An 11,356-nucleotide genomic window follows, 5' to 3' on the forward strand; every position below is an offset into this window, starting at 1 on the left:
GACTTCTCATGGGCCCCCATTTGCTCCTGTAAGAGGGAGTTGTATCAAAAGAGCCAGATTGGTCCCTCCCTGTTTTCTGACACACAATCTGGTGAAAACCCTCACCAGAGATCACTTGCAGGAGCTGACAAATCTTGGATACTGAGTTAAATAAAACTTACCTCCTTATAAATTATCTGTTCTCGGGTATTTTGTTAGAGCAACAGAAAGCAGGCTAATACAGAGGCCATAAATTATGTGAAGATGGCATGGGGAGAAGTTTGGTGATGGTCATCCCCCTTTCAGGCCCAGTGCTAAGTGGAGTCAACAGTGCTCATTGCTCATCCTAGCTCCACTTCTTCCTTTTTGTTGTAACAGAGCTCCAGTTTGGAGAAGGAGGTAGAAATCTACCAATTAAATATCTTCCCAGTTTACTCACTTCCATGGTGGGATTTATGATGTAATTCTCTCTCAAAAATAAAATGAGCTGGGGATGTGACTCAATGGTTAAACAATCCTAGGTTCAATCCCTGATGATGATGATAATAACAATACTAATAATAATTTGTACATATTTATGGCATATAACATAATTTGAAAAATGTTACATTGAAGAACGTCTGAGTCAAGCTTTTTAACATATACATTACTTCATATTCTTATTTGTGGTGAGGACCCTTAAAATCTACTCTTTGAGTCATTTTTAGTGTAGATAACATTATCAACTGTACTCATTCTGTTGTATGTTATTATTAACTGTAGTCATTATATTGCACAATAGATTCCTTAAACTCATCCCTCTCATCTAAGTGTAATTTGTTCTCCTGGGACCAGCATCTTCCCCCTCCACAGCCCAGCCACTCCTGGGCCCCTGGCAGTCACCATTCTGCTCTCTGTTTCTATGAGTTCAACTTTTATAGATTCCACATGTAGGTGAGATCATGTGATTGTTGCCCTGTGCGTGGCTATTTCCCCCAATAAAACGTCCTTTGGCCTCATTCATTTGTCATAAATGACAGAATTTCCTTATATTTTTTTAAAGACTAAAGAGTATCCCCTTATATTTCTAAACCACATTTTCTGTATCCATTCATGCACCGATTGGCTGGACCATAGGGTAGTTTTTTGTTTTTTGTTTTTGTTTTTTTTGGTGCTGGGGATTGAACCCAGGGCCTTGTCCATGCAAGGCAAGCACTCTCCCAACTGAGCTCTATTTTTAAGTTTTAAAGAAACTTCCCATACTAATTTCCATAATGACTGTACTAATTTACATTCCCCCAAACATAGTACAAGAATTCTAGTTTCTCCACATCCTGACCAGTACTTAAAATCTTTTGTCTTTCTTTTTCTTTTATTTATGATGGGGGTTGAACCCAGGGGGACTTTAACCCTGATAGCCATCTGGAGACCTTTTTACTTTTTATTTTGAGATCAGGTCTCACTGAGTTGCTGAGGTTTACCTTGAATTTATAATCCTCCTGCCTCAGCCTCCTGAGTTCCTGAGATTAAGGCATGTGCCACTGGTTCTTTTGTCTTTTTGATAATAACCATTCTAATAGGTGCGAGAGGGTATCCCATTATGATTTTAATTGCATTTCTCTAGTGATTAGTAATGTTGAATATTTTTTTTCAGATTTCTCTTGGTCAGTTGTGTTTCTACTGAGAATGAAGTGATGTTTGGGTCACAGTCTACCACCAAGTTTTATGTCAATTTCTGTTGTAGCACAAGAAAAAGGGATGACATGCATTGGGTCATGGAAAAAGGTTAGCAGTGGTACTAGAATCATAACTACCAGGTCTATTGAGCTTTGGAGCAGACCATGCTAGCCTTAGGGTTTCTCTTTTTGTTTTGTATTTTTCATTAGATATATATGACAGCACCATGCATTTTAATTCATTGTACACAACTGCAGCACAAATTTACATTTCTATGGTTGTACCTGATGTAGCGTTCACACCATATGTGCATTCATCCATGTACCTAGGGTAATGATGTCCATCTCATTCCACCATCTTTCCTACCCCCATGCCCCCTCCTCACCTCTGCCTCCCCTTTGCCCCATCAAAGTTCCTCCATTTTTCCTTATCAGAGAGAACATTCAGCCTTTGGATTTTTGGGATTGGCTTACTTGATTTAGCATGATATTCTCTAACTCCATTCATTACATGTCGTAATTTTATTCTCTTTTAATGCTGAGTAATATTCCATTAGGTATATATACCACAGTTTCTCTATCCATTCATCTATTGAGGGGCATGCAGGCTGTTTCCACAGTTTAGCAATTGTGAATTGAGCTGCTATAAACATTGATGTGACTGTGTCCCTGTAATATGCTGATTTTAAGTCATTTAGGTATAGACCTAAGAGAGGGATAGCTGGGTCAAATGGTGGTTCTATTCCAAGTTTTCTAAGGAATCTCCATACTGCTTTCCAGATTGGGTTGCACCAATTTGCAGTCCCACCAGCAGTGTATGAGTGTACCTTTTCCCCTTCTACATCAGCATATATCGTGGTCTGTCTTCAGCACACAGGGCACTTTGTGGCACAACCACTGTTCTATGTGGTTTACATGAATTAACCCACAATTCCTTGTTTTACAGAAAGGGAAATTGAGTGACCAGGTGCTAAGTGCTACCCAAGGTCTCCCTGCTGGACAGTTGTAGAGCTGTGATTTGGACTTATGAGGTCTGGCTCCAGAGTCCTTGCCACCAACCACCAAGCAAGTGACTCCAGGAGGAGTTGCAGTCAGGGGGCTGAGTAGAAAGGGAATGAAGTTGGAGCATGGGATCAGTGCCTGAGTTGGGTGCTGCCAATAATGGAAAGCAGCCCTGATTGGTGAATCCCAGAGGGCAGACCACATTTAGGTCCCTTGAGAATAGTGATCCTGGACATGGAGGTAACCATTGTGAAAAGAGCAACCATTCTCCAGAACAGAAACCTACTCTCCAAGTACAAGGATTTCACCAGAGCCTTGTCCCTCAAGGGGGAAGGCGTTTCTCCTACTCCAGGCTCTTATCTCCTGCAAGGTGCTAGTGGTGGTGGAAAAGTAGGAAACACCAGTGAAAGTCACACCCCAGCAATACAGGCTCACTCAACACCATGATCTAATCATAGACCACAGAATCCTTCCTTCCTCTCTACTGTGCCACTATACCAAAAAGCCTCCGGACAACTTTAGAGAATTAGAGATGAAAGAGTTGAAGACACAAATTCTTTCTTGGCAAGAAATGAAAATAAGCACATTATAGGAATCTGAAAGTTTCTGGCCTCTTTGGCAACAGAAAACACTAAACATGACTGAACTTCTAGACAGATGAGCACAAAATCTCACCAAATAAATGGCCTATTTACCTCAGTTCCTATTATTCAGTACACTGTCTAGCTTTCAATCAAAAATAATTATAGGGTATACATACTAAAAAGCAAGAAGAAAGGACATAAAGCAAGCATTCGAATGAGACCCTCAAATGATGAGGCTGTGGGAATTATCAGACAGGGATTTGAAACAACTATGATTGAGATCCTAAGGGTTATAGAGGGTTAGAGCTGAACAAGAATATTCAAGAAAAGATAGATAATGTAAGCTGATGATGGAAATGGTAAACAAGAAAAAAAAAGGAAAGACTGGAGATAAAATGACTAAGATGAATGCTTAACACCTTTGATGGGCTCACTAGTACCCTGGACATGACTGGGGAGAATATTAGTGAACTTGCAGATAGGTCAGAAGAAATTTCTCAGGCAAAATTGCAAAGAGAAAAGAAAAATTGAAACAGAAAATTTAAGAACAACGGGGCAATTGCAAAAGATAAACACACGTGCAGTTGGAATAGGAGGAGGAGAAGCAAAATAGAACAGAGTTGAGGAAAGACTTTGAGTAATAATGACAAAAAACTTTTATGAAGTAATAGATACAGGGAGTTCTGAGAACATCAAACAAGGCAAATACCCAAAATCTACACCTACCATCTTTCAAATTGCTGAAAATCAAAGCCAAAGAGATGGTATTTAAAGAAATCATCTTACTCATACAGGAGCCAAGATAAGAATCTTAGTGGACTTCTCCTAAAATGTGCTAGAGAAAGAGAGTTGAGTGAAATTTTGAAGTGTTGAAAGGAAAACCCACCAGCCTATAATCCTCTACCCAGTGTATCATGGTTTGATATTGTGTGTCCTCCAAAAGCTCATGTGGGAGACATGCCTTCAATATACATTTTAAATTGTTTTTCTGGACACAGTTTTGTTCCTGTATCTTCTTAAGAGATATCCTTGAGAAAAAGTTTTTTGAAAAATCTAGTCTCAGCCAGTCATTGCAGGACATGTCTCCTCATCCCCACTACGCAAAAGGCTGAGGCAGGAAGATGGCAAATTTGATGCCAGCTTGGGCAACTCAGGTGGACCCTGTCTAAAATCAAGGGGGATTGGCTGGGTATGGTGCTCGTTAGTAGAGCACTTGCCTAGCATGTGAAAGCCCCTATTTCAATCCCCTGTACCAAAAAATGGGGTCCTTGAAGAGGCTAATATCAAGGCAAAAAGGATGCAATGATCATTTCTTTTTACTTTTTATTAAGTTTCTAAGGCTAGCCTTCAACTTGTGATAGTCTTGTCTCAGCCTCCTGAATTTAGGCATGTGCCACTGTCCTGGCCCAGAACTTTTTAAAATAAAATCAACCCCACAGCATTGTCATCTGATAATATCAAAAAGGTAACAAAAAGTATATGAAAAAAATGTTTCCCCCAAATATATGTATGTGTATATATATATATATATATATATATATATATATATATATATATATATATATATATATTTAGTTGTAGTTGGACCAAATGTCTTTATTTATTTTTATGTGGTACTGAGGATCAAACCCAGTGCCTCACATGTGTGATTCGGGTGCTCTACCACTGAGCTACAGTCCCAGCCTTTCAGTTATCATTTCTAGTTGGAGGCACTTTGTGACAGAATAATATTATCTCTTTTTCTGGGTGGGGGGGTACTGGGGATTGAACTCATGACACTTGACCACTGAGCCCATATCCCCAGACCTATTTGGTATTTTATTTTAGAGACAGGGTCTCACTGAATTGCTTAGCACCTTGATTTTACTGAGGCTGGCTTTGAATCTGAGATCCTCCTGTCTTAGCCTCCTAAGCTGCAGGGATTACAGGCAGGCGCCACTGTACCCAGCCCAATATTATCTTCTTTTAGTATGATCCAACCCAGTTGTTTTCTTGACTGTTTTAAAATAAATCTGTTCTCATCATCTGATACAATGCTCATGTACTCATCAAAACCAATGATACAGCTCTTATCATTATATTCATTTGCTCATAGAACCACCCCTGAAATTGGCACCTATTTTGCAAGCATCTGAAGAAGAGGGTGATGGGCTGCACCATTGCCTTCTGTGCTTTTGGCCCGACCATACCCGTGGTGGAATCTCTGACAGACCACTCTCACTGCATGCTACTACCTCAGAAAGCCACTTGTGAGTAAATATATTTCTGCAGAATCTCTTAACGACGGCTACATAAAAATCTATAACAAATTATTATAATTTATATTATAATTTATTTAATTCTCTGTAGTAATTTCAAGCTTTACACGTTACCTTTACACTGTGGTGACCTTCCTTCTATCTAATAAACATCTTTGTGTACCGAACCACTTGTTTCTTTAAAGGATTTGGGAGATCCCTGTGCTGTGGATCAAACCCAGAGCCTCACATGAGCTAGGCATGCTCCATCACTGAATGACACCGTTGGACCAGAATGGAGAGATTTTACTGGGAAATTTTATACAAGCTCTGATAGTACCTAATGAAATGTTGCTTTTTGACAAAATAAAGGGTTTCTAGAAAATGATTATTTGTACCCACCAGATACACTTATGATGCTAGCCATCTGATTGACAGATTTACTCTGGGGTTGTTGATAAGAAAATACATTGCTTTTTTTCCCCCAAGTAAAAAATTGCAATCTGTTTATATATTTTTATTAGTAAAATTTTACATAATACTGGGATTCATTATACCATATCCTTGCATGCACATAATTTGATCAGCCTCATGTTCCAGCTAACATATTCTTTTTTTTTTTTTTTTTTGGTACTGGGAATTGAACCCAGGGGTGCTTAGCCACTGAGCAACATCCCCAGCATGTTTTTGTATTTTATTTAGAGATAGAGTCTCACTGAGTTTCTTAAGGCCTCACTAAGTTGCTAAGGCTGGCTTTGAACCCACAGTTCTCCTGCCTCATCCTCCAAAGCCACTGGGATTACAGGTGCCACCACACCTGTCTAACATATTCTTTTGGAGAGAGGGGAGGTAGTATCTTGAAATTTTCTTTTGTTTTAAATGCTGGGAATTGAACCCAGGGCCTCATGCAAGCAACCAATTTATCACTGAGGTACATCCCCAGCCCTTGAGCATTATTTTTAATAGGTCTATCTTTTGGACACGACCTAATGGCTGGGTATCATGAGAAATCCAGTATTTTATGTGTCTGGAACTTTAAGTATATTTTCACTCAAAATTCCTGTAGGACAGGAGTTTCGCAGAGTAATGAACTGGCTCTGGTCATATTCAACAAGATGAGACAACCAGCAAATATGGGAAAGACCTAAGATTGAAATTCAGATTTATAGTACACCAGGATTCAATATCTGGGTTATGTGGCTTCTCTGCAAGAGGAAGAAGAAAGTTTTTTTTTTCTTTTAATACCAAGTATTTTGAGCCCTGTGTAGTGGCACGTGCCTGTAATCCTAGCAGCCGGGGAGACTGAGACAGGAGAACGAGAGTTCAAAGCCAGCCTCAGCAAAAGCAAGGCACTAAACAACTCAGTGAGATCCTGTCTCTAAATAAAAACACAAAATAGGGCTGGGGATGTGGCTCAGTGGTTGAATGCCCTTGGGTTCAATCCCCGGTACTAAAAAATAAATAAATATTTTATTGTATGTTGCTGCCAGTGTATATAAAATAATTACCATTGTGAAATAGAAATTCATGAAAATTCAGAGAGGTAGATGTTAAGGATTGACAAAAGTAGAAGATTGTATTTTGGTACATGTGTTACAGGGAAATTTTTTGTACAGGCTTCAAATTAAGCTCTCTTGAATATTCACTGGTTCTTGAGCAGTGGGTTTGGGAAACCTCAGAAAGATGACTACAAAAAGGAATAGACTTTCTGGGGTCTGAAGGAATTTGTACATGAAGATACTCCAGTCAGTAGGGGATCATGGTGAGCATTCTGCAGACAAAATTTTTTCAAGTCAGCAACTGCCTGGGAAACCTTCATGTGGTTTAGTCCGGCCTCCAGCCAGAGCTGCTGAACCACCTTCTTCATAGTGTCAACGCTGGAGGAACAAGACATGGTGCATTCGAGGGCCATGTGACTCTTCTGTCAGAGAGTCCACAGGTCACCGTCAGCTGGGCCAGATGACTGGGCAGCGTGCAGCAGAGAAGATTCATTTTTGAGGGGGTCTGTGGATTGAACTCAGGGCACTTGACCGCAGAGTCACATTCCCAGCCCTTTTTTGTATTTTCTTTAGACACAGGGTCTCACGAGTTGCTTAGCACCTCGCCATTGCTGAGGCTGGCTTTGAACTCACGATCCTCCTGTCTCAGACTCCCGAGCCACTGGGATTACTGGCTGTGCACCACTGCGATTGGCTAGGAAAGAGATTCTTATAGAAAAAGAGATAAATATTTGCCAGGAATTAAGGGCTGATTCTTTTTTTTTAATTGTTCTATTCTACATGACAGTAGAATGCATTTTGACACAACATGTATAAATAGAGTATTACTTCTCATTCACCTGGTTAAGGGCTGATTCTTTATCTGAAAACCCAGAAAGAGAAGCATGTCTCTTGGGAGCATGCAAGCAGTCATTCCAGTGTAGCTGAAGTCTGGGAAAGCCCAAGACTAACTTCATGGAGACCCCATACTTCTGACACAGAAGGCAAAAGATAACCCAGTATCTTTGATAAGGGCCTAAGAGTAAATGGGAAGTCTCAACTGGTTCTAAGGATGAGTCACTGTCTATGGGGACACATTCCCCACTGAGCTAACAGAAGGAAACTCAGTTCCTTGTATCTAAATAGCATGTTTTAGGTTTCCATTTTCTTGTGAATTCAATGAACAAATATTTGTTCAGCTCCTATGTTAGCCTGGGAACTCCATGAAATACTTATTTTCTGTACCCCATTGTCCAGGTTCTTGTAGCTGTCTGGCCAGCTACATGAGGACTGTGATGGTCACTTTTTTCTTCTTCTGAAACTACACCCTTATATTTCCTCCTTTACCAGTAACCGCCGCCCCCCCCCACCCAGCCCATCTCCCTTTTAGTATCAATGTGAATGACATTTGTCTTTCTTCACAGTGCAATATCTAATTCCCCTCTTCTATTACCACCATATTCTTTTTTGAAATGTTTCTTATTGTGTGAAGGCTTTATTGGAACAATTCTTAGTATGTGTCTTCCATTGCAGCCTCCCATCTTGGGAGTTGAAGACCCTTCTTTTATCTCCTTTGGGTTAATTATTTCAAACAGGTAATTTAGACCATTGAAGTCCCAGGAATTTGAATCCTGGATCAGAAGGGATGCTGGAGGTGGGGCTAATGGCAATTCTAGGGACAGATTATTCATGAACCTGTGGATTTGTGCCAGCTCCCTGGAACTGCCTTGATTCTGCAATCTGCCACAATCCAGATAACTGCCTTAATTCTATGAACTCCTGATACCCTTCCAGGAATTTCTCTATTTGCTTTGTATAACTAGAGTTGGTCCCTGTTCTATGCAACTGATGCAGTAAAGCTTCCATTCATTCAACTGAATATGCAATAAATTTTATTGAACACCTATCCTGCCCCAGTCAGTCTCAGTGTCTGCCAAAGTGATTATCCAAACTGATTTGTGGTAATATGTCCAAGGAAAAGATTGGAATTCAGTTTGTTGATCAGCTTTGTGTCACTGACAAAATACTTAAGATATACAACTAGAAAAGAGAAAATATTTATATTTGGGTTATAGTTTCAGAGGTTTCATTCTATGATTAGCTGATTCTGTTGCTTTTAGGCCTATAGTGAGGCAGAACATCACTGAGGGAGCATGTGGTAGACCAAAGCTATTGACCTCGTGGTGCCTAGGAAGCAAAGGAGAATTTGCTTTTGTAACAAAGCCTCTCACTCAAAACCCAGTAAACTCTGAACCATAAATGAATGAATGCATTGTTGAAGTCAGAGTCCTTGTGATTTAATCTGTTCTCAAAGACCCCCATCTTTGAACACTGCTGCATTGGGGACCAACTCTTCAACACTTGAGCTTTAGGGGTCATCTAAGAATACCCAGAATTAGCAGAATTAAACCCTAAGCTGATATTTCTTTTTTTTTAAAAAAAATGTTTATTTCTTAGTTTTAGGTGGACACAATATCTTCATTTTACACTTATGTGGTACTGAAGATGGAACCCAGTGCCTTCTGCATGCTAGGCGAGCACTTTACCACTGAGCCACAACCCCAGCCCTCTAAGCTGATATTTCTTGAGAAACATCCCCACATTTCTATGTCAAGCTAGTTACTAGAAATCTTCAACAGCTGCAAATCATCAAAGAGAGACATTTCTCCCCTGCCAGATAACTTAAATTACCCTTTGATAGAGGCTATAACTAGGCAATTTATACCAAATAGAGTAGGAGGAAACCCAGGTTATTGGCCAAGGTATTTCAAGCCAAGTGAGTCTTATAGCATCTCTCAACTATTATCAGTAATGTGAGTAATGACAGATTAGCTATAAAGATACTTTGCAAACACAGAGGAGCCTGGCAATTGAAGTTCTAGAAATGGATAGTTTTCTTTGATATTCAGAAGTTGTCAGACTACCTGGTTTTTGTTTGAAACTTACTAAGAATTCATTACATATAGGATATTCCTAATTCCTCAAAATTCCCCAGCAACCGCCTCCAAATCCCACCCAGTTTCTTTCTTTCTTTTTTTAAAGAGAGAGAGAGAGAGAGAGAGAGAGAATTTTTTGATATTTATTTTATAAGTTTTTTTTTGAGCGGAAACAACATCTTTAATTTGTATGTGGTGCTGAGGATCGAACCCAGGGCACCGAGCATGCCAGGTGAGCACGCTACCACTTGAGCCACATCCACAGCCCCTCTTTCTTTCTTTCTTTTTTTTTAGTTGTTGATTGAGACAATATTTTTGTTTATGAATTTATTTTTTAATGTGGTGCTGAGGATCAAATCCAGTGCCTCACACAGGTGAGGCAAGCACTCTACCACTGAGCTTCAGCCCCAGGCCCCCACCCAGTTTCTTAAACAAAAATTCTTGCTATGGTCTGAATGTTTGTATTCCTACTTCCACCCCCCAAATTCATATGTTGAATTTCTAAGGCTCCAAGGGGATGGCATCAGGAAGTGGGACCTATGGGAGATGATGAAGTCATGAGGGCAGAGCCCTATATTCCTGTATACAGTGCATGCCTATTGCCAGAGATTACTATCTTTAAAAATGTGATAGTGTTCTTCAAAATAAGCCAAGGACGCTTATCTGCCCCTTTCAGTAAGTGAGGACACAGCAGGAAGTTATTTATGAATCAGGAAAGCTGGTACCATGACCTTACATTTTCCAGTCCCCAGAACTGTGAGGAATAAATTTGTTATTTTTTATTTTAGCATCCCAGGAATACTAAGGTAGTTCATAAACAAATACTAGACTCTTTGCTCTGAGAATGATGAAACAGAACCCATGTGGGGAACAAACTCTTATCTAGTTATGTTTGTTTATACTAAACAAAATAGTAGGGGAGATATAGGTATTCACTGTTTTAAGTGTAACCAGAAATGGTGGTGGTTGTTTTTTTTTTTCCCTTGGTTGTTTGGACACCATGGATTGAGCCCAAGGGCACTTAATCATTGAGTATATCATACATTTCCAGCCTTTTTTTTTTACTTTTCATTTTCAGACAGGGCCTTGCTAAATTGCTGAGGTGGCTTTGAACTTGTTATCTTCCTGTCTCAGCCTACTGAACTGCTGGGATTACTGGTATGCACCATCATACCCAATCCCAGGATTGTTTGAAATGTGTGTTAAGTCACATAGACAAAGAAAGTACTGTCATGAAGGAAGAAGGGACTTATACTACTGATCCCTACAAACAGAAGGCACTGCAGGCTGTGAATGGGGAGCACACAGGGAAATACCAGGTCAGTCAGAAAACAAGGTCAGAGCCTTTATTGTGGTTTTTAAGGGAAGGACTGGGTAAAGGAGCATAAGTTTTGAATTGTTTGGTTTGGCTAACTCCAACAGGCTGCAGCATTTAGGAATGTCTCTTGCAATCTGGTACCTGGCCCTGGGGCAATTAGGTAAAGG

This window comes from Callospermophilus lateralis, unplaced genomic scaffold, assembly GCF_048772815.1.
Source record: "Callospermophilus lateralis isolate mCalLat2 unplaced genomic scaffold, mCalLat2.hap1 Scaffold_116, whole genome shotgun sequence".
In the NCBI taxonomy this organism is placed as follows: Eukaryota; Metazoa; Chordata; class Mammalia; order Rodentia; family Sciuridae; genus Callospermophilus; species Callospermophilus lateralis.